This window comes from Echinops telfairi, unplaced genomic scaffold (assembly GCF_000313985.2).
Source record: "Echinops telfairi isolate 266 unplaced genomic scaffold, ASM31398v2 ScPeMD7_18;HRSCAF=68, whole genome shotgun sequence".
Lineage (NCBI taxonomy): Eukaryota > Metazoa > Chordata > Mammalia > Afrosoricida > Tenrecidae > Echinops > Echinops telfairi.
Genome location: NW_022103915.1, coordinates 57,815,654 through 57,840,693, shown reverse-complemented (window position 1 = coordinate 57,840,693; position 25,040 = coordinate 57,815,654).

Here is a 25,040-nt window from a genome sequence, read left to right as displayed (position 1 = left end):
AGGAGGCCTGGTGGCATAGTCGTTACATATTAGGCTGCTAACCACAGGTCAGCAGTTCAAAACCACCAGTAGCTCTGTCGAAGAAAGTGGCTTTCTATCCTGTAGCATTACAGTATTGGTAACTCACAGGGGCAGGTCTACCCTGTCCTATAGGATCATTGAGTCAGCATTGACTCGTCAGCAATGAGTTTGGTTTTGGGTTTCTATCCAAGTCTGGAGATTACAGCTGAATGAGATTCTGACACTGGCCTCAAAGAAGGGTCATCAAGAAGACAGAACAGCAGAGAGGCAATTAAAGTACCAATTATTAGAAACATGAAAGAGGGTGCTGAGATAAACAAATTTCTCCTGCCCTAAGAAGGGCACCTAGTGAAGTGTGACGGGGGCACTCAGAGAGCCTTAGCAAAAGCGTTCAAAGCTAGACTACGTCATATGACTACCTGAGATTGTAGCTCGGGAATGAGATGGGCGAAGGCTCACCCACTAGAGCAGTCATGTGTGCAGAGAAGCACACACATGTAGACTAATTCAGAGGACACAGACAGAGGTGTAAGGCATTCATGATCCTTCGGAGGACTCCAGCAAGGAGGTGAATTGATCATGCACGTGCTCCAGAAATATTACTGTGGGAAGAGTGTGGAAAATGGACTATAGGAAGACAGAGGAGAGCCAGGGGGAGAATCATGTGGCCATCAATCTACAAAATATATCAGATATCTGTCATGCCAGGAAGCAGGTCAAATTAATTTGGCAGTAAGTTCAATTAGGATGGCAAAAGGGAACTATTCAAATGATGCTGGAATATTACTATCACACTATTCCTGATATAGTGAAATTTGAATCATAGTTCACAATCATTTAGTACCTTTAATCCTCACAGCTACAGCTGAACAAACAAGTTCAGGAAATGGATGATCTCAAACCACCTCTCTAGTAAATGACAACATCAAGATCCAAACCCAGGTTGTCTGGCTCCAAACTGCACACTTTACATTGCTCCAGGACTCCTCTCAGATCTCACACTGCAGCAGATTTCTTCAGGCGAATGCCTACCAATGACTTTACATTTCAACCTCTTAGAAAACAAGGAGATCAATAAAGACAATAGAGAAATATCTCAATCGTTTTATTATTTCATCTAATAAAACATTATTTAGAAAGAGTGCACTAGAAAGAAACCAGTCACCACAGATAGGCCTTCTCCAGAGCACATGGGTGCTTCTCAAAACTAATACAACATCTCAGACAGAAATACTAACACTAAATTATGCTAAAAGTATTTTTGGCTCTTACTAAATGATGCATATAGAAAGGATAGTTTAAAATAGTCAGAGATTTAGTGGGGGGAGAGGAAGGATATTTCGCTGGTATTGCCCTTGCTTAAATCACCTAATTACTCATGCAAAATGCAACCTATATGCAATTGATACGCTAACATCACTATCACAACCTTCACTTTTCCATTATCTGACTTTTATGAGTTTAAATTTGCAGCTTGAAAGGTTGCTCCACTCTAGGATTTTTGCATTTAATTAAACATAGCAATAGAGAAAAATCACATTTTTCAAAACAAGAGTTCATCATCTTAAGTCTAGCAATAAAAGGATGAGTCATCAATATTCTCCGAGGATTGCTTTCAACTTGCCTTGCAATTGTACTATTACTTTTTTTACAGCCAATATCAGATCTGCCAAAAGCATGTGGGCTCAGTGTCTATAAAAGACAATTACTCAGCTTACTTTCAAAGGCTCTCACACGGTATTCAGCCATATAGTGAGAAGCTAAATAAGCTAGCTAGAAAGTATCAATTAAGTCTTTAATAGAAGTAACTTTGCTTTTTTTTCTGTTAGGAAAACTTGTGGAGTAATCTCTTTCCTCAAAATCCCAAGAATGCAATTCTTTACAATTTAAGTTATATATACTAAGTTCTGTGAAGTACCCCAGACATCAATATCAAAATTCAATGAAACAAGAACACCTTTTTCCCTAAAATTGAATTTGGAAAGAGATCTCTGGGGTATGTCAGAGAGACTGAAAATTACATATACTGTAATGGTTATCTTGTGGAAACATTTAAACCCACCATGTAAGCTTTTAGATGAGCATTTAAATGTCCATTTAACTAGAAGATAAATGTTACATTTTAATTTGAAGGGAAGTTCCATGCAGATTAAGAGTTTGAATTTCCAGGAAAGCTTCTATGTTTCTTCAGTCAACAAATATTTATATCTTCTAAAGCCAGGTCCTATAGAACATGGCCTTGTCTTCTGGAGAAGGCAATCTTAAAAGTCTATTTATAAAAAATTGCCAAGTTTCACTTGGACTTGCAGTGTTTTTAAAAGAATTCCAATAGCTCCATGATAGTGCCCTTAATAATTCAAATTTTAACCTACATAGTCCTTTAGAGATTTCACTTGGCTTCTCTGACAAGATCCCTGCAATTATGGGAGGTCAGCTCACTACCTGGGGCTCCTGAAGGACATCGCTGTGGTATGGTCCCCAGCTTTCAGCAGCGGCTCTCTTCCAGTGCAGGTGTGCAGACCTGGTGAGTCATTCTTACCCAACCTATGAGCGACAGAAAAATACAGTAGAATGCCAATGAATTACCTAACAGTGAGAAGTATATTGAGCCTTTAGATCGACTTGAAATCCCTGGATGTACCTGTCTGTCTGTCTGTGTGTCTGTGATACAGATGCAAACAGGTGGTGCCTCAAACACCCTGGCAGATATAAGACTTCTGGGAATAAGTCATGTACCCCCCTGACATCAACCATTTTGTGGGTAAAGACACGGGGAACAAGTAACATATTGTTGGCAGAGTAGAAGCCTTTATTGCTACTTCTTGAAATCAAATTGCAAACAGCAACAGATTCTCAAAGGGGAAATGCTTACCATTTGCCAAATTACCTATGTGTATCTTATGCTGCTGGACAGGCAGAACATGGTCAGTGGTGAGATCGTGTACCACTGCCTCAGGCTATGGCCACCCGCCTGGGATCAGTGAGGAGAAACGGGTCTGCATGATTCCCGAGACGTCTCTGACCTCACTGACATCCCACCCCAGTACCTAGGTTTTCAGGCTCTCGTGCTGCCACGATACCTGGGCCTCTGCTATCTTGGATGGAGGCAGCATGTATCAAGTCCCAAAAGCTGGACGTCAGGTGGACGTAGGCTAGACATTGGATCCAGAGCAAAAGAGTGCATGCACTGTGCCAAAGCTGCCGGCACTGTGGCTCTGCTACAGAGTCATGAGCCCTCCGAAAGTGAAAGATTAGCCAGGCAAAGGAGCATGCTGGGACTCTCCTCGATGTAATATCTGAGTCTGGAGCCAGTCGTCTCTTTAGGAGCAGTAACTGGTGTTTGAGTAGTTGTCTGTCATCAGTGACTGAGCACTAGGCTTCTGCACATGCTCAGCGCAGGAGGGACGTCACTAAGACGGCATCTTGCACACAGGAGGGGCTTTGATCAGGGTGTGATTTTTGCTCTCTAGCATCAAAGTGATGCTGATCACTTCTGCACATCTCAGATGAGCCAGTTCCAGCCCTAACCTCCTGCCTTTCCCAAATACACAGGCAGGTAGCAGTTCGTCTATTCAGGGAATAGCTTAAAGCTAGAAGTTTGTTCTTATTTTACCACAGACTGTGAACACAGGTGTAGAGCTTTGAGGGACCATGGTAGCACAGTGGTTGGACGTTGGACTGCTAACTGCAAGGTCAGCAGTTCAAAACCACCAGCTGCTCCTCAGGACAAAGATGGGGCTTTCTACTCTCCTAAAGAGTTACAGTCTTGGAAGCTGACAGGGGCAGTTCTCCACTGTCCTATAGGGTCACTATGACTCGGCTTCAACTCAATGGCAGTGAATTTGTTCTTTTTGTTTTCTGGGTTTATTGGGGTAGATCCTTGGGTTTACAATACATCACAAAAATTAGGATTATGGCTAGAAGGGTCATATTAAATAATTAACTTCACTGAAATATTAACTATATGTATTTGGTCATTTTTTTCATTTCCCAGAATATTTCCCAATGTTAGTCAAATCATCAGTTGAAACAGTAGTTATATAAAGCTGACTGATGAAAAGTAGTTCTTTTTTTAATATTAAATCATTTTATTACATTCCATATATCAATTGTATCAAGCATATTTGTACATATGTTGCCATCATCATTTTCTAGACATTTACTTTCTATTTGAGCCCTTGGTATCAGCTCCTCTTTTTTCCCTCCCTCCCCCCCTCCCATCCTCATGACCCCTTGATAAATTACAAATTATTATCATTTTCATATCTTACACTGACCACTGTCTCTCTTCACCTACGTTTCTGTTGTTCATCCCCCAGGGGGAGGGGGGATTATGCAATGATCATTGCAATTGGTTCCCTCTTCCTCCCCTCCTCTCCCCACCTTCTCCCTACCCTCCTGGTATTGCTACTCCCTATTCTGTTCCTGACAGATTTATCTGACCTGGATTTCATGTGTTTTAAACTCTTATCTGTAAACCAATATACATGCTTCAGTCTAGCCAGAACTGAAAAGCAGGACTGGGGTCATGATAGAATGGGGTGAAGAAGCCTCAAGGAACCAGAGGACTATTGGGTATTTCATCGGTGCTATACTGTGCCCTGGTTGGCTCATCCCTTCCTTGTGACCCTTCTGTGAGTGGATGTCCTATTAGTCTACAGATGGGTTTTGGGTCTCTTCGCCAAGCCCCGTCATTCTCAACAATATGTTTTGGGGGGGTTGTTTGTTTGTTTGGGGTGTTCTGGTGTGGGCATCATCAGCTTCCTTCACCACATCTGCTTATACACCCATTTTGGCCTCAGTGATCATGTTGGGAGGGTGCACATCACAGAATGCCAGGTTGTTAGAGCAAAGTGTTTTTGTGTTAAGGGAGAGCTTGAGCAGAGGCCCAAAGTCTGTCTGCTTTCTCAATATATTGCCATATAAATATATGTACATAGGTTAATACCTCTATTTTTATGAATTAATATATTTACATAAGTGCATACCTATGTTTATACCTCTATCCATAGCTTTGCTTCCTAGATCTTTCCTCTGTTTCCTTTTATCTTCCTCCTGCCCCACCATCATGCTTGCCCTTCACCCTCTTCGTAATTCCTCTCAGCTAGAATGCTGATGTTGGTTGCTGCAATACCAACGGGATCTCTATGTTCCCCTTGTTGTTGTTTTTAATTCCCTAGTTGTTCCCCTGCTTATGGCATACTTTGCTCACAGCTCTTTGCCCCCACCTTCTCCTCCCCCCAGGTGAAGAATAGTTCTGAAGTTACCAATGAGTAAAGAATGATTAGCCCAAAGCTACTCAGTAAAGATTTCAGAAATTGACAGTTGAAGTGCTCTGCAATTTTCCATTAAGCAACCAAGAGACCATCCACTATGCATACATAATGTATTTCCATATGTGTGGATGTATGATAAAACACATGTATAACATACATATAAGTAAACATCAGATTTCATATATAACTCAAGTGTCTTTTGAATGTATTTATAAGAGGTTTTTTTCATTTTCTAACTTGACAGACATTAAGCGTAGTCAACAAAGAGTCTGCCCTACTTAAATTTCCCCACTCAACAAGCAGCTAATGATGAGAAATTTAACAATTATCCACAAAGATGGAGAACTCAAACGAAAAGCAATTTTTGAAATCTTATAACTTAATAAAATATTAAGCATATCATTGCATAAATGCCTGCAATAAGATGTTTTTAAAGGCTTAATTCCTTTGTTATCCAAAGTCCAAGATAATCATGCATCGGAAGCATCTGTACATTGTAACAGAAACACCGAGAGCAAGGGTGTATATGAAAAGGGCACATCATTTCTCACATCATTTAAGAAGGATACATCCCTGTAGATTGACAACTACGTCTAAGAGGAGCTATAAAGTAGAGTTTTACTATGAATTTCCATGTCAAATGAATGATCATTTTTTCAGTTTTTCTTTAGTGCCCACATAAAAACCTTGGTATGCTGCAGAAATTCTGCATGTTTCTGACACTCCTAATATTTTTCAAATTTCATCTTAGTGTGACGTCTAATATTTATTCAGTTAGCACATGTGCACCTTTTTATGCCAAGTATAGGACTAAAGGCTGGGATTATAGAGGAGAACAACAGTATTTTACAGTATAGTATATTACAGTTCCCAGGATTATAAAAGTGCAAAATCCTCCTATGGAGATTAGCAAGTAGCCCCAGTGGCACAAAGGTTATGCATTGGGCTGATAACCTATGGAGATACACAGGGTATTATGCACATTGTAAAGCTTCCTGATGGCAACTGTGGGATAAACACTAGGCAGCTAACCACAAAGTCTGCGATTCAAACCCACCATCCACTCTTCAAGAGAAACATGAGGCTGTCTGCTCCTGTAAAGAGTTTAGTCTCACAAACCCTAAGAAGTCGTTCTATTCTCTGTCCCATAGGGCTGCTCTCACTCATGATAGTCTTGATGGCAGTGAGCATGTGCCTATCGGGGCCAAAACTCATGAGGTTTTCTGAATACTGCTGTTGGAGAGTTCTGATTTTTTAACAACTGATTCTGATTCTCAAAAATACATTATTTAATAGTACAGAATATACTGAGCCATTGTTAGGCTTCATGGGATAAAATCAACACCCCCAGACTTGACTAGTTGTAAATATGCTCTGTTTTTGCTGTTTGTAGCCAACAAGCGGCTTACAACTCATGGTGGCACGATGCGTGCAGAGTGGAACTACTCTGTACCATTTTCAACACTATGAGCTTTTATACGTAGATCGTCAGGCTGTGGTACACATAAAAATGAGTCTTACTGAATCCCCTGATGAATATTCCTCTCCTAAATATTCTAATTTAAATCTATATTTCCAATGTTAAAACATACATGCACACACAGGCCTGGGCAAAAACACATAATACTTGGGATTTAAAGTATGCTGTTCATTGGAGCCTGACGTTGCATGAAAGGGAAGGAGGGAAAACAAAAGGGTTGGGTGGTTGTTATCATTACCAACAGGCCACTGTGGCCTCCTTGAATTCTATGGCAAGTTCAGAAAAGACTTCTGCCACCACCCACTGCCCTCAAGTCAATTCTGATTCGCAGCCATTCTTAGGACAGAATAGAACCACTCCCTACAGTTTCTGAGGCTATGCAGCTTTACAGAAGCAGATTGCCTCAACTTTCTCCAAAAAAGCTGCTAATGAGTTTGAACCGCCAACATTTGATTAATTGCCCAATGCTTAACTCATCACACTAATAGTGCTCCTGAAAATAAGACAAGCAGTGACAATTTCCCAGAGGCTTGGAAAGTTTTACTGAGGCCATTATACCTCACAGGCCTATAGGACTATCTTTTGCCCAGTTTCTGACATTATAAAATAAAAACTGAAGAACCAAACTCCTTACCATCAAGTCAAGACTCACTCACAGTGACCCTATAGGATAATGTAAAGCTGGCCACTGTGAGTTTCCAAGAATGGAAATCTTTGTGAGAGTAGAAACCCCATCTGTCTCCCACGGAACTAGTGGAGGTTTAAAACTACTGACCTTGCAGATCAATGCCCAATTCAAGACCACGATGCCAGACATTATAAAACGCACATGGAGTAAGAGAGGAGGTCACCTTTGCCTTCTTTACCACACTGTCTTAACATTTATTCAATTAGATGATAGTGACCTCTTTTTCTCCTCAGAATACTGGTAATAGGTAGTTAAGTTCCTTAGATCTTGGTTCTTCTCTCAAATCATGTATCAATCATCAGATAGCTATGCATAAAAAACTTACGCAGACCCTACATATGCCCTGGGGAAATTTAAGGTAAAGCAGTCTATGATGAAAGGGAGGTAGGGTAGTTTAAAATCAACCAATTCTGTTTGAAAGATGAATAATAAGAGGATGTGTTTAAAGTAGAGGACTATTAGGATATGATGAGAAAGAAAGAAAGAAATTACAGAATCTATGTCTGCATAGGGTGTGGTGTTAAGCCTTCTAATACCACTTGAAGGCAGCTCAGTGAAGACAAGTATTTTGTGGTTTTCATTCCTCCAACAATCCTGTCAAGTAGATATTATCTGCTGATTTCTAGAAGAGATTCACAAGTCAGTCAAGACCCTACCTGTTGCTTGTATTTGCCGGGGCTCTCTTGGTTATAGGAGATGTAAACCCAATTCAAACTACTTTGGATGACTCCGGAATCTTGAGCAGGGAGAATGGACATGTAATGTGAAGAGACACACATACACAGACTCAGAGACAACACAGGACTGCAGCACAAAATAGACACAGACAGAGACGGTACAAAACTGCAGCAGCCTTGACAGTCCACAGTGCTTTATTATTTATGTACTAAATACTGGCAGTGTTCCCAGACAAGTTTGCTATTCCCACACTTGAATTTCCCATAGCCTTGAGAGTGAGTTCCATATCTCAGCCCATACCATTTGTTTACATAACTACCAGGGACACACTGTTTGCAGCTGCTTCCCCAAACTCCTTACCGTTTGCAGTAAGGAAGCTGTTTAGGAGAACCAACTAGGGCAGATGTTTGCGTACTGTCCTAGACAGATACATGACACAAGACACTGTGCTCCTCTCATGGCTCCTTCAACTTTAAGTGTGAAAAAAAAGAAATCACTCCATTAACAATCAAAATATTCAACAGTAGATAAGTGTCGGAAGAAGAATGGCTACAGGGACTCCAATGATGCTGCCAGGGTTCTACGTATCCCTCCTTCCCCTGCAGAGGAGAAAGGCTGTGGCAGCATGATGAAGCTCTTGGCCCCAAGTTATTTGCTTTTTCAGAACAAGCTCAGGCCCATTAAACAAAGGGGGTGGGGAATAAAAGCCTGCTGTGCCAAATTCAAATTTATACACATCCCACTGTCATAAAAAGAGCCCACATAAGATCTTAACCACTTAAAATCTGCTTATTTAGATTTAGAGCATGCCTGCTTGACATGCCTTGTGCAACTGGGCTCAGCATCCGTGATCGCTAAGATGCTAATTTGCAATCATAAGGAACCCTAAGATGTTGTTACCTTTGGAGTTCTCTGACCCAGAGACTTCCTACCTCCCTACAGGAAGACATCACACAGGGACACATACACTCTCTTGCCTCTCTGCTCCCTTCTCTTCAGTGAGTTTTCTTGCCCTCTAGGTTGCTCCTTCCACCAGTGTGCTCTGGAAGACTCGCTTCTATAAAGGATAATCTCTCCATTGACTACCTTTAGTCATGAAGCATATTCTCTTTCTCATGCAAATAAAGAGGAAATCACCTTTTCTCATATGATGCAAATATTCACATACAACTCCTTGCCCAAGGGATATAATTCAAACTCTCACTAATTCTCAATTTCTGAGTATTGAACATCCATTTCCACTAAGTTTGGATGTGATTTCTCCAGACTAAGCAATTCACTGCTAATTGGCTAATTTAATCCCCATTTGCAGTGACAGAAGGAAAACAGACTAGTGAAAATGACTCCTGTTTTGTGGGGTGCGGTGGGGTGCGATGGGGTGGGGTGGGGTGCAGTGGGGATGAGAGAAAGAAGAGCAGAACTCGGTGGTCATCAATCATAGGGTTACAGACTGGGAGGTGATAGCAAGGACTCACTGCCTTAAAGGTAAAGGGCGTTTCTTGGGCCATGGAGTCACCCCCCTGTGCCCACCTATAGGATCTCCGCTGTCCATTAGTCTCCACAGAAATACCTACAGCGTCCTGCAGAATCTGCTTTTAGAGGTCACAAAATATCAGCAGTCTGGTTGTTGGTAAGTGGTTTCTAGAACCTGGAATTTTTCTTACCGGTTAAGCAATTACACCCAACTGCTATGTCTCTTTCAATACAGCACAAACAGCCTTAATACGCACACCCTTAACAGCCGCTGAAATCCCTGGGACACATACATTGATCCTTAATCTCAAATTGATCCTTTCTTCTGTCCCAAACACCAACCCAATGAAACTGTATTATCTGAACTCTCAGAAAATTGGACTAAGGATGGACTTTCTGATAAGAACACCATTATATCAATCCACCCCAAACCCCATATAGTATTTGAAATGTGAGTGATTTTAATGCTCATTATAAAAATCACAAGAGGCTTGTAAAAGCCAAATGCTTCCTCCAAGTCTACAATACTCTTTTAAGTCAGCTTAAAAGTCCACCTTGTACCTAAGAAATGAAGCCCAGATTTTAGTCGTAAGAGTCAGGGGGTCTCTCCTCCCCCGGGGCATCTCTTCCCTTATCAGTGAGCTGTGACTCCTGGCAAGGGCCAAGGTGACTCTGCTCAGAGTCTGACAGAACACCATTCCCACCACTTCCACCCTTCAACACACACACACACACACACACAGAGATCCATAGAGCTGCAACACATAGCAATGGTATATAAGGCAGAGTAGAAGTGCCCAGAGGTTTCCAGAAACTGACTGCCCTGTCATTCTCCTAGAGAGCAGCTGGTGGTTTCAAACAGCTATAGAGATGAGCACTAAACCCATGGCACCCCCAGTGCTCTTTCACATACACAGGTCCAAAAAATCTGCCTTCCTTTACTATAAAATAAAAGCAAAACCCAAACCCACTGCCATTGAGTTGATCCTGACTCGGGTGATTTTTCTATCTTCTTCTTTGCTTTCAGAAGCTGCCCTGTCTGGAACCATCACTGAGGTATTTGGCTTGCGAAGTGTGTGTTTTGCCAGTGAGTTAATAACAGCTCTTCTAATTCTAGTCAACAGTGTCTGCTACACAAACCCCGCATCTACACCCCACTTCACCGCCCCTACTTGGAGGCAGTGCGCTATCTTTAAACTTCCAGCCCATTTCTATTATAACTCGTTGAGTTGCTACATTTGGGACAACAGTTTGGCGAAATTGCAATTTGCTTTATGCACAGTAAGTGCAAACGCTCATTATATATTGCTACATTGGGAACAGCTAGAAAATGCTATTTCAGAAAAAGAGAAAAAAGAAGACATCTATTGCAAGTACTGAGAAACCTCTAAAGGTAAGCCCTCCCCCACCAATTGCATTATTCCTTCAGAATTATCCTGCAAGTCCCCATGCAGAGAGAAAGTATCTCCAGTCATATAATTTCAATTATGCTTACAAAACCCCTATAAAGGAAAATACACACAAAATGATGTTAGGACTAAAACATGATAGGACCAAAATAAAGCAACCATTATTTCAGCAAGTCAGAGCAGAACTAAGAAGAAGGGCTGTGTTTATTTGAAGGAAGATGGTTTCCGCTTGGCGGAAAGAGACGGGGTGGGGAAGGACAGAAGCACAAACAGAAGGTTCCCATTCTATGGCATTGGGTTTGGTGATTAGCCTGTGACACTGGCTTCTAGGGAATTTCAGGTTGGAAGTGGTTGAGTTGGTTGGAGGAACTTGTCCCTGGAAGATAAATATGTCTTCATTGCTAAATAGACTGTGGAGTTCAACTAGAAATGGAAATGCTCAGCGTTCTGCTGATAGCTGTGCCTGCTGGGAGCCAGGGCCCGGAACCAAAGTCCTCCCTGTTATAATGAAAATGTCAAAAACAGATCAAAGATTTTGAGTGTCGGTCTAGACATTTTTTGATACAGGCCTTTTTTCCTTTTTTCTGCAGACTGAAGAAATCTTCAGAGCTTTCAAAAGGGAGGAGCCTTATGGTAGTTACATAATCTCCTGTCAATTTGTGAAGGGGTGGGGTCTAGCCTGTCAATCCAGTCGCAGCTTGATGACCTCCTTTAGAGGTGCCACGAGATAAGTAGCTCACTGGAGGGCAGAGGCGGACACTCTCTGCTTTGTCTTCCTTGCTGTTAAGACATGTGGAGCCCTGGAGCTGGAGCGGCCACGTGGAGACCCCTGTCAGTGTTGAGATGCTTCCACTGCCACTGTATCCACAAGACTTTCTACCCACTGTCCTGGGATCTTCCTGCATTTGGCGTCATTGCCTGTGTTTCATGAGACTGAAGAGGACTTTATAGATTGGTATCAGACATACGGGCTAATATCAGACTTATGGACTTGATCTGGACTGGGCTGGGATGTTTTCTCAATATACAATTTCTCTTGTATATAAAGCTCTTTCCTATACGGAGTGTCCATCAATTTGTTCCTCTAGTCAACCCAGACTACCGCAAGCCTACTCACTTGTAGGGAACACGGATTGATGCAAACGGTTAACACACTCCACTGCTAACTGAAAGTTTAGAGACTCGTGTCCACCATGAAGCACCGTGAAAGTCCTGATGCATCTACTTCCAGGCACTGGGAGCCCTATGGCAAAGTTCTACTGTGACACACACGGGGTCACTGTGATTTGGAGTTAACTCAGTGGCAACTAGCTTCTAAGTATTAAAGATGACCATGGGTCTTATGACATGTCACCCTCCCTGGGCTTTCTGCTTCGTTTAGGTACTACAAATAACTTTATTTACATAACCATAAATTGGCCCAATTGCTTTGAAAAGTTCCATGCTGGAAATGCAAACATCATTTTCATTTTTGTAAGAAATTGCGCTCATTTCTGCCTACCTGTTTTTGACTTTTCCCTCTGTTCTTGAGTTGCAAACTTTCTCCGAAAGATTTTTTTTGTGTTGTATCTAAAACACATGTTTTTGAAAAATTAAACACCCTAATGTGCCACAGACAAAGAACACAATTATCTCCCAGTCAGCACAGACTACAAAATCCTATTTGACCTGACAAGTCCCATATAATTTGTTACCTTAACCTGAATAACAGCATTCTGTGAGGTAGGCGTTCCAGCTCTCCCACCCAGGTCCAGTTCACTCAAGTCCACCCTCGTTCAATGCTGGCCCAAAATAAGACTAATGTGTCACATTAGAGGTATAAAACAGAATTGTTTCCCAACTGGAAAAAGGAGTTTGGGGCTCTTTAATGTTCACGTAAAGGACATAGCAAACAACACAAATCTCAAAATCTTTCTTCTCAGCTCTCCCACCCAAGTATAAGAATAGTAGTAAATCCATTATGAGCCTTGAAATTCTGGCCAGCATTAAAATCCCCTCCAGCCCAGCTGTGTGTAAAAGCAACAAACAACCTCCATGCCTGAGAAAACCGTGAGTCTGTTTTATAGCCTCAATAGGAATGAACAGCTAAACCAATCTATAGGCCCATTACCACTTAATAAACTTACATTTAAAAAGCACTAAACCTAACATTGGGGAAAAAAACTGCCTCTTTCTATGGTGCAGTTTCTGAAAAATCACAGCTGTGAAGCTCCAGCAGCTAATTTGCCTATGATCATTTGAAGGAACAGACTTTCCCTGAATTAAAATTAAGAAACACCCCCATATTCTTAAATGGATGCAAAGAAGCCAGTTTGGATTGAAGATGTGTGAGAAAAGCAGGGCTTCTGGATGGCTCATGCACAACACAGCAAATCAGAACAGACCTGGATTTGTAAAAGGTGAAGGGAAGCTGATATCAAGGAGTTCAAGAAGAAAGAAAATGTTTTGAAACTGACTATGGTAGCAATTGTACAATACTGCTTGATGTGATTGAACTATGGAACGTTATGCTATCTATAAGAGCTCCCAATAAAATGATATTTTTAAATGTTGGGTCAGGAGGAGCTGGGGGGGAAATGTGGGTGTGCCAGACAATAACCAGAAGAGGAAAATTAAAGGTCAAGTCCCAGGAATGGAAGACTTGGAAATGGCACCGTGAGTCCTTTTAGGAGACTGGATCATTGCCAGGACTGTGGAGAGAAATACACATTCGTAGTAACAGAGTCGGCCACTGTCTTTGAGCCGCTGCTTGTGACAGCCAAGAGATTGGGTTGCTATGCAATGTGCAGGCTGTCTTTGTTTTCTAAGAGGAAGTTTCTAGCAGGGCATTGATCCATAATATTTCCCGTTCTGGCCGTTGTATAGTACACCCACATTTTATAAATCAGGTCTGTGCCAATGCACTTCATTGCCTATGAAAGAACCAGGAAAAACCGGTTCAAAGCCCTGGAGAGGAGCCGCAATCACTAAGAGCTGCCAAATTGGGGCAGAATTGTTAGGGTACATTACAAAGTTGGAGTCTCGGGCTGTGCTCACTGCTAACTGAAAGATGGATGGTTTGAGTCCACCCAGAGGCATATCAGAAGAAAGGCAAAATGAATTACAAAACTTCGTCCTTGAAGCCCTGTGGGCCACACCTACGGGGCTGCCATGAAATGGAGTCGACGTGATGACTTAAATGCTGGTGTCATTAGGAGTTCTAATTGCAGAACTTTGAAGCTAAGGTGCCTATCAGAAACTATACAGAAGCCTAACATTCGAGCAAGAATTAAAGGGTCCAAGAAGCAAAAAAAAAAAGTTGAATTTGTACATTCAGATCATGGCCTAAATATTTGACATTATGTTCTCAAGGAAGGCCAGCTTGAACACCCATATATTTGCATAATGACTTCCCTCTGTTCATTTTGCTCTTACTCTTATCTCTCCTAATTGCTTTTGTGTACTTACGCTATTTCCAGAAACTTGCTAAAGGAAATTTAACCCCCTGAGGGATAAAATTTTGGTAGCCTGGGATATTCAAAGCATATTGCCTAATTTACCTGTGGTGTTAGAAATCCTTAGCACATTAGGGGAGAAAAAGCCTCTGAATCAAAAATTCTTTTTGTCCATTGACAATAATCTGCAAGTGAAGTAATTAGACATTGGAGCACATAAAAATAATATTGGGGCTTAGAAAACTCTACTGATCTAAACAAATGGAGATCTAAACCATGTTCATGGATTGAAACCCTCAATGTTGTTAAGATACCTATTCAATCTTAAAAATCTATAATGTACAACAAAATTACAGTAAGCTTTGCATAGAAATTGACAAGAGGATTCTAAAATTTATATGGAAATACATAGAACCTAGTTAAGATTCTCTAGTGTTGAAGGTCTGTGATTCTTTTAAATCTATTTGAAAATATATATATATATTTCATATATATATATGAAAAATTCAAAACAACCTAAAAGTCTGCCTGTAAAAATAGTTAGTCGAATATAATATCATCAGCAAATTAAATATTATACAATAAGGAAACATAATTGTCACTTTATGGTATGGTTTTAAGTGAAAATTATGAATCTGTAGCATATGGTGAAACTAAAATTGTCATAAAATAAACACATAAAAAGTACCATATAAAGAAATATTTTAAAATTATATCTTAAATTGTAACTGTTAACCCTGCTTTTAGCCCTCAAATCAATGACTAGACTTGTGGGGTAGGTAAAATGAACTAATATTTAAAATTACAGATCAGGGCTTCTCCACTCAGCACTCAAAATTTTGAGCTGGATATTTTGAGTCATTTTGAACTGGGTAATATTGTTATGAGACTGCCCTGTGCAATACAGCACAGCTAGCAGCATCGCTGGTCTCTGGTTATTAGGTCCAGTAGCACCTCCCAATTGTGATAAGCAAAAATGTCTCCAGACATTACAATGTCCTCTGGAGGGCAAAATTACCTCTGGTTGACAACCACTGTTCTAGATACTTTCTAAAATATTAATTATCCCCTTCCTAGAAGGTTCTGTATTAATAGTTATGAGAAAAGGAAAAGAAAAAAATTAATGTCTCTGCCTTGTCCTCAGGAAGCATATATTTCCCTCACTGGCAAATAAGAGCATAAAAGTTAATAAGTCATAATGAAGATGAATGCAATATATTCTACAGGCATAAAAATAGAAAGAAGAATCATCTAGAGATAAGGTTAAAAATATGAAGCTAAATAGCGTTAATCTCTTTTATGATCTGGTGTTCATTCTTCTCACTATACTGGTCATGCAACTTTAAACAACTTTAAATACTTTCTATTAAAAAAAGTTGTATTGGCACAATATCTACATATTATTTATTCAATATCAAAATCCTGTCAAGAAGAGCTGTGTAATCATCACCACAAGGTTAGAACATTGTCTTCTTTCTTGTACTCCATGCTGGTTGCACCACATTTTTGCCAACCTCCCAGCCATACCCCAAGAAAAGATTAATCCAGTTACAATCATTATAGATTTACCTATCCTGGATTTCACATACGGAAAAACATTTTTTTTTAAATAGTAAAACTGAGAAAAACTCAATTTAAAAGAAAGCAGAAAATATGAAAAACTAGAACAAAGTTAAAATGAGTCAAAAGGAAGATCAAATGATAAGAGGTTAAATTTTAACTCGACTACATCTGCAGTAAACCACTTTCCAAGGCGCTCTATTGATAGCAAGGCCATTCATATCTCTGATCTATGGCCAGGGGGGATCATTAGAGGCTAAATCCAAGTGTATTTCCCTGTCACTTAAAATAATTTTTTTTTAACTGAAGCAACTTTAAAATGGGTTAAAAGGAAAATCAAATGGTAAGATACTATGTTTTAACCTAACTATATTTACCATAATTGACTTCACAATGCTCTCTTTCTAATAACAAGGCTTTTCATATTCCTCCACTTGGTCAGAGGGCATTCGCCAGAAGTTCAATCTATGTGTGGACACTGAAAATTGATTTGGGGTGTGATAGGTTTATTGTGCCCATCTGGCCAATAAGAACATATGGGATCAATAAGGTCATAGTTTGGTTGGAGGGCAAAGAAAGAAATGGCTCAGTGAGCCCGCCTATCTCTCTCTTGCTCTCTGGTGATCAGACCAGCGTGAGACTGCCTTAGGTGGTTCTCTGCTTCAACTTGTGAATTACATCTGTGGGACAGCCAACCCGTGGATCATGTTGTGAGAGCTTGGGGTTCCTTTGAGACCTGCTTTGCTGTAGTGCTGGTGTATACATCTCTTGAGCTGGGCACTATTGGATCCTGTCATCTGGCTGACTGTTGGTGACCCACCCTGCTGTTTGCTGCCCGTGGGTGGACAGCCTGCAATGCTCTACAGAAGACTCAGCTGTCTGTTTCCTTGACCTTGGACCCAGCAGCCTTTGTGAGTTGAAGGACTTCCAGTATATTAACTGTTTCATGGAAGTGAGTTGAACTGAGTCCTCTGTGTTGCTGTGTGGACTAATTAGCTATTATATTCCATATATATATATATCCCTGATATATATATGTGTGTGTGTGTGTGTATACATATATATATCCCTGTTACATACACATATATCCCTGTTACATACATACATATATATCCCTGTTATATACATATATATCCCTGTTACATACATATATATCCCTGTTACATACATACATACATATATCCCTGTTACATACATACATATATCCCTGTTACATACATACATATATCCCTGTTACATATATATATATATATCCCTGTTACATACATATATAGAGAGAACCCTGTCTAACACATGGGGCTTCCACTGGTGTCCATAGGCTTCTGCAAACTGGATTCTGACCATTTAAGTTCTGATATCATTTCCTTTTTAAGATTTGCGTTATATTATTTACAATCCTTGGATTGCACTGGCTGGTGTACTTCTTCCATGTGGACTTAGCTGATCATTGAAGACAATGCTTTAAGATCCCAGATACTACTCTCTCTGATAGCCCAGCACCATCTAATTGTTCTTAGACTGAAGCTACAAAAAAGTGTAATTCCAAAAGCCATTCATATGTCTATGGTTTATATATGTTTCTAGTTCATTAGAGACACCATAGTCATGTTATATTAGAGACATTATCAATCATCTCCCTGGGATAAAGTAGTTCTATTGATTGTGTCATTAATTAAGCCAATGGTACGGAATATAAATCACGGCTGAGAAAAAGAAATTATACAAGTATAGGCTGGCTACAATCCACAATGCATGAATTGTTGACTTGTACAGATTAAACTATTAGATATGGACTGGACATTATTTACATAAACACTGAGAGTTACTAGGAGAGTAAAAAAATGCTAGTCCATACATGCAGTGGAATAGTATGCATCCCTAAAAAACAATAATAATACCATGAAACACCTCATGACATGGAGGAACCTGGACACCTTTATGCTGACTGAAGTTAGTCAATCACAAAAGGACAAACATTGTATGAATCCACTACAATAAGGATAAACATCAAGGTGAAGGCAGGCTTCTGCTCCCAGGGTATATAACCCCCTAACCTTTGTGCCAAGCGACACAGAAGGGGGTATCCATGAACCACATAGCTACATATTAGCCTCTCTATATGTTCATCTTATTTTTTTAAGATCATTTTATTGGGGCTCTTACAGCTCTTATAATAATCCATACATCAATTGTATCAGCACATTTGTACATATGTTGCCATCATCATTTTCTAAACATTTACTTCTATTTGAGCCCTAGGTATCAGCTCCTCTTTTTCCCCACACCCGTGAACCCTTAATAAATTATTGTAATTTTCACATCTTACACCAACTGCTGTCTCCCTTCACCCACATTTCTGTTGTTCATCCCACTCAGGAGTGTGAGGAGGGTTCATGCATCAGCCATTGCGATCGGGTCCCCCTTCCTCCCCTTCTCCTCCCACCTCCCCCCTACCTTCCTGGTATCACTATTCCCATTTCTGTTCCTCAGGAGTTTATCTGACCTGGATTCCGTGTGTTGTGAGCTCTTATCTATACAAGTATACATGCTCAGTCTAGCCAGAACTGAAAGGTAGGACTGGGGTCATGATAGTGGGGGGTGATGAAGTCTCAAAGAACCAGAGGAATATTGTGTGTTTCATCAATGTTATACTGCTGCCCTTGTTGACTCATCCCTTTCTTGTGAGAGAATGTCCTATTGTCTACAGATGGGTTTGGGGGTCTCTGCTCCAACCCCCCACCTCATTCTCAACAATATGTTTTTGTTGTTGTTGTTTTGGGTCTTCTGGTACCTGTTACCCAATCCAATTGACACCTCATGATCACACAGGCTAGTGTGCTTCTTCCATGTGGGCTTGTTGCTTCTCTGCTAGATGGCCGCTTGTTTAACCTCAAGCCTTTAAGAACCCAGATATATATACATCTAAAACCAACTTGGCCAGAGGAAACCTCACCTTAGCTGGGGTTGGTTTCTCAAGGTACAGGGAGCAAGAGATCACTCAGTTGCCACCATACAGCATTGTGCTAAAGTCATCCCTAAGCAAGAGACACTCCTACAAGAGTGATTAGTGAACCTTACTGGATATTCCAGCCAAGATGTGAGGAGAGGGATGTGTACATAGTCTCAGAGAAGGCTATTATATTTCTGTTGGTAGGAAAATGGGGAGGAGCAACTACCCATCTAAGGAAAAGCACTTAACAATACATATGCAGAACCCAAGTGAAGAATATACCTGGTACTATCTTCCCAATTGGACACTTCAACTAGTTTCTATCTAGATCTTGGTGAGTCAGGCCGGGTAGACTACTGGGACTTTAGGCACTGTTCTACCAAGGCAAGCAACATCCTTCATAAGGCCAACCAGAGAACTCGATGTGGAAACCCATGAAATGAAGTGCGCTTTGCTTCCTACTCATCTGTGCCGCTGGGACTGAAAGGCTGATACTCCCTCATGTGAGAAGAAGCAGATGACTGCTCTCCCAAGGGTATAGAACTGGCGGTCATTGGATTTGTTTTGGATCTCTGCCTTGAGGGTTCCAGATGAATGGTGGCCGGAGACTGCCATATAGTTACTCTGTTAATATGCTCCTTGCTTTATTATGTCATGTGTTCCTCTGCCAGCCATGCTCCTGCCACTCTCAATGAATAGCACTGTCACTCTTAGAATGTGATGCCCAGGGCTGACTACAAATCAACTGCAGGTGTGGGTGCCCAGCAGTGTTGAGGAGAGCCCGTCTCGTGCCTTTGCTCTGAACCCAGTTTTCATGATGTTGGAGATGATGCTGAGCCATGCACACTGAGTGCACACAGGAGTCAAGGCCTTTTACATGTGATGTCCAACCTGGTAAAGCTACTTCTTTTCCAGCAGTTTCCAATGTATCTGCTGTTGGAAAAGATCACATCACGGTGGAACCCCTGTGACACAGTTTTTCCTCAGGGGAGGGCTCTTTCACTTATTCACTCACTCTATTTCTGCTTCTGCTTCTCCTCTCTAGCGTCCGACTACATCATCTGCTACTTCCTCTTCTTTAACGATTTCCTTCATCGTTCTTTGTCAGTCTACTTTTATAGGTAATAAAGCAAAAAGTTAAGCACCTGATAATGTTTTTGTTTTCCTTCCTTGAATCAGAAAAGACGCTGTTCAGTACACATCTCTCATGTTCAGTTTCGCTTGGTTAGGGTTGGAGTCCATGACCACCTCACTTACGACCACCACCACCCCCACCACCCCCATCTACTCCTCATAGAAGGTCCTCTTCCCTGCTTTATTTTGTCATGACCCGTATTTTGGTCTAATTTACTGAACATTGTTTTCATTATTTTTCTGTCACCTCATTACCTCAATGTGAACTCCACAAGGGTAGGGATTGTCTCTATTTCATTCCCTCCAATATTCCAAGTGTCTAGAACCATGCCAACTCGGTGTTTTTTAAATAAATGAATAACAATGTCTTGGCAGTGCCCACTAGTATTGGCCAAAGCAAACTGTGTTTATTCCCACGTGCTCAGATGCTCCACTTTGGAAGACTTTCCCACCTTGCACTTACAACCAGCCCAAGCTGGATGGACTATCAACTGCTGGCCACACTTGCATCGTTTACCACCAATCTGCCAAGCCCTCCCAATAGCCACCTAGTAACTCTCTCCATCAAAGCACCGTATGAAGATTATGGGAGAATTGCTCGGTTTATTTTATCTTTTCTTTATTCAGCTCCTACAAGAGACAGCTGTACCAGTTTACCTTGGGCACTGATTCAAGCTTGGGTCCTGCACATGATCCAGGCAATTCCAAGGTTACAGATGAGATGAACTCCTAAGGGTGTCTTTGAGTCCAACTGAATCTTTGTGTCTGACTTGTAGGGAAGTCAGACTAGATGCATATAGCTCATACGTGTCCTTACAGCCTCTGAAGCTCTGTACGGGGTCCCTGTGAGTCAAGATCCACTCGATGGCAATGGGTTTGGCTTTGTGGTTTACTGCCAGAAAAGGCTCAGAGATTTCCCAATAACTTAAAAGTTGAACATGCAGCAAGTGAAGGTGGTTATGATGAAGAAGTGCTTGTTAGTCAGAGTTGATTCAATTGTTTCGAAGTAAGGGACTACATTAAAGGGCAAATGTGAGTCGTTGGTGAGTCAGATGTCCATACCGCAGGAACTGCCTCGTTTTCAGCTTTGCCAAGTGCAAAGGCAATTCCTCCAAATCTACAGCATTGTCTTTTTCTCATTTTATAGTTTTTGTTTTGTTTTTTAACTCTAGATCTTATGGGCCTTCTATCAGTTCCATTTAAAATGCTTAAATTTAGCCTGAGCTCTCCCCCTTATATTTCAAAACTGAGTATGTCTTATGTGAGTGTCTGTTACAAAGTGTGTTGTTGGTATAAAAGGTATGCTCAGGTAAACAAGCTACATAAGATAAATCGAAAGCAATTCCCAGGCCTGTAGGTGTTGATAGTCCCATTTATCACCCTGATTCTCTACTCCAGGGAGCCAATTCAATGTCCTCTTATCTATACGCTGGCATGCCCGGTGACCCAACTTCTCAAAAAGTCAACAGGAGGGACACTTTTGAAGGATGCACACAAGTCCCAAGATGCTTTTCAACCCACAACAGAAAAGAATAAGACAGAATAGAATAGGCCACATCAATTTCCCATCCCTCTTTAAATTCTGAAGATGTGCCTAACACAAGCTAAGAGATCAGACCAAAGATGAACTGTAAAAAAAGAAAGAATCCCTAGGAAAATATGTGTGTGCATTGTGGGGGGATGGTCAGGCACAGTCAGGAAGAGGGTGTGGTTCAAGGTGGTTCCATTGCTTGGTGGCTACATCTAATTTCTAAATTATAACCTGAAAACTAATGGAGAAATGTGGGTACTTTCTATTACTCGTATGGTCCAGTGAGAAACTGTTATTTCAAGCATTTTCCCTGATTTTCCAGTCATGACAGAGATAAGAAGAAAAAATCACACATATATATTCTTCTATGAAATTCTTTCCATGAGGAACATAAGCTATGCTTGACCCACTTTTCTTAGCTGAGCTAGGGCATTTCACAAGCAGCACTTGAAAGGCTCAGAATTACACAGCCTTAACCACAGTGTTGATCAAAGAGTGGCCCTCTGGTAAAATTGGACCAAACACAAAAATCTAAACTGAACCCTCCCTTGGTTCAATATCCCTGGAGCGATATTTTGCCTAAAGCCCTTTCTCCGGCCACTCCTGGAGTTCAGAACATGAGTCTTGGGCTGTCAAATAGCTGCTGATAATCCAGGGAAGAATAATGAGGACTCTGGTGATCAGAGGTCCTGCTTCTTTCCGTTCTAGAAGAGAACTGGGTACATTGTCATCTTCACAGACGGAAGACATGCAGTGCAGACTAGCCTGCCAGTTTGATGCTTTGCCTTATTCAGATCAATGCTCATTTCAACACACATTATTGGAATGTATTTCTGCTGTTGTCTACCCCTGACCAACTTAGTGAAGTTTTCAATATGGCACAATTACCCAATCATCTCATAAACCTCTTGAAAGCAGGTGCCCGAAACAGCCCCCCATTGCTCTCAAATTAAACGACTTGTTACTCGTCAAGGATCAGAGGCACTATCTTTTTGCCTGTCTTTGACTAGGACAATAACACTTTTGCAGAACATGGAACACCTTGGTGAAGGTTAAGAAGGTAGCATGTTAAATATACTGTAAATGAAAATTTAACTCCAACTTCAAGTAGTGGTACTTACTGAACCATAGGCATTAGCTTTCTGTAATCAGGTTCAGAGTTACTAATACCGGGCTGCCACTGCTGTAGTTTGAAAATTATCATTGAAATGCAATTTCACTGCTCATGATGATGTAATTGCTGAGAAGCCATGTGGTTGGTAATTACACAATGCAGTGCGTGGAACTGAGCTAATGCCCTGAAATCTATTTATCATTGGGAGTTTTGTTGATGCTTTTGTTTCTTCTAATGAATTCTACTACCTGATGGGTAATTAATAGTTTAAATAAAGGAAACTATAACGTGTATATATACATATAGAATTTTTTTTTGCTTAGCCCCTGGTGAGTGAGGGTACGCAGGAAGCAAGAGGAAGAGGCTAAAACTAACGCTGGATTATTCTAATTTAGTGGGGGTGGGGGGCAAGCCCTGAAGTCACTGGTACATTATGCCATTTGTCAATCCTTTATTTCTACTGCCAGCAAGCCATAGAACTAAGCGCAACTGCCAGTGAACTGTATTAAAGTCTACAGCTATATTCAAAGACAGAGTGGCTGCTACCGCCCCCTATGTGACAGATCCGAAATAATGTTCAGTGTAATCTATATAAACCACAGCTGGAGAGGAAAATACACAAACACACACACACATTAGTTAGAAAGATAACCATAATAGACAACCCTTAATTTCTCTGCCATTATTTTTTGAATCAACTTCATATGCAAATGAATGTACATGCCTATGTATCAAAAGGATTCTAGTTGCAAGAGCTGGCAGAAGGCCCCGGATTTCACATGGCTGGTGCTACCCCACTGCTTGCAAAGTGGTGACTTAGGCATCCATATCTGCTTCAGTCATGTGTGTCTATATCTGCCAGAGGCATCTCGAGCTGAAAAGCCCTAATGTAGAGCCCACCATCCTGAGTTTGTGTCCAGACACGACCACTTGCTGCCTGTGATCATCAGGACATCAGTCCATGTCTCTGTCATAATTCCCGCAGCCATCAAATGGGGATCTGAACAGCATCTCCCTCACAGCCTGTTGTGAATATTGATGCGAGTGGTGGTATTGGGGTCACCTGTAACTCACAGAGACCCGAAAGAGCAGTGTAGCACAAGAAACCCTACGGGGAAGTTGTGGGTATTAAAGGAGTATATCCATATATATGTAATGCTCGCAATATATGTGAAATGCTCGTGCCAGTGCCTGCATACAATAAGCACTAATCAAATGTCAGATACAATTGATCAGACACGACAGAAATGATCTCTGACTAACTTAAGCAGGAAAGGCATACATGGAAAGGAAATCTAGTAGCTAGCAAAACTGTCAGAAAGCTGAAGGAAACTAAATGCTATCAACAAAGGCAACTGTGAAACCGTATGCCCCAGATCATTTACAGCAGTATGCCACCCCACCCCACCCCACTCCCAGACCACTGGACAGGGCTGCTGCTGGGAACCGCTGCCGCATGGCAAAGGGTCTGCAGCGCCACTGAACACCTCATGCAGCCACAAGTAAATCCTACTGTTTCTTCCTCACCACACCCAGAGTCAAAGCCCCAGGCAAGGCATCCCATTTAGAATCCTGGATCCCATGACTAAGCCCTGGTGGCCTACTGTTAACTGTTGAGCTGCTAACCTCAAGGTCAGCATTCAAAACTACCCGCTGTTCCCAGGAGAAGGATAAAAGCTATCTACGCTCATAAAAACTGACAGTCTCAGAAACCCACAGGGGCTGTCCTACTGTGGTCCTATGAGGTGTCATGTGACGAGAGTGGGGCACAGGAGCGTCTGCTCTCTTCTGTTCCTGAAGTACGAGAAGGGCTCAGCCTCCACCAAGATTCAACAATGTGTGAATCCCCCAAACAGGAAAGGAGTTTGGATGCAAGGCAGAAAATAACACTTAACAGGCTACCACTATAGCAAGTGGCCTGACCAAAAACTGGCCTTTCAGAGAAGGAAGAACGACTGTGGGGTCCAAACACAGAGGTGAATCCGTGTCACCAGTGTCCACGTCAAAAGCACAGAAGACTAGAGACAAACGCAGGCAACTAGGCACTGCCCTTCAAAGAAGAACTGTCAGGAAGGAAAAGAAATAGAGAAGATAATGCTTCTCATGGAGTCAGAGGAAAGACACTCAGTAGATTAGTAATTCTCAAAGATGTTGTTCTCAGGATCCCTTTATATTCTAAAGATCATTGAAGATTCCAAAGAGCTTTTTGTTTATGTGGGTTATATCTACCAGCGCTTACCATAGCATAAACCAAGAAACTTTGAATATGTATTTATTAATTCATGTAAAAAT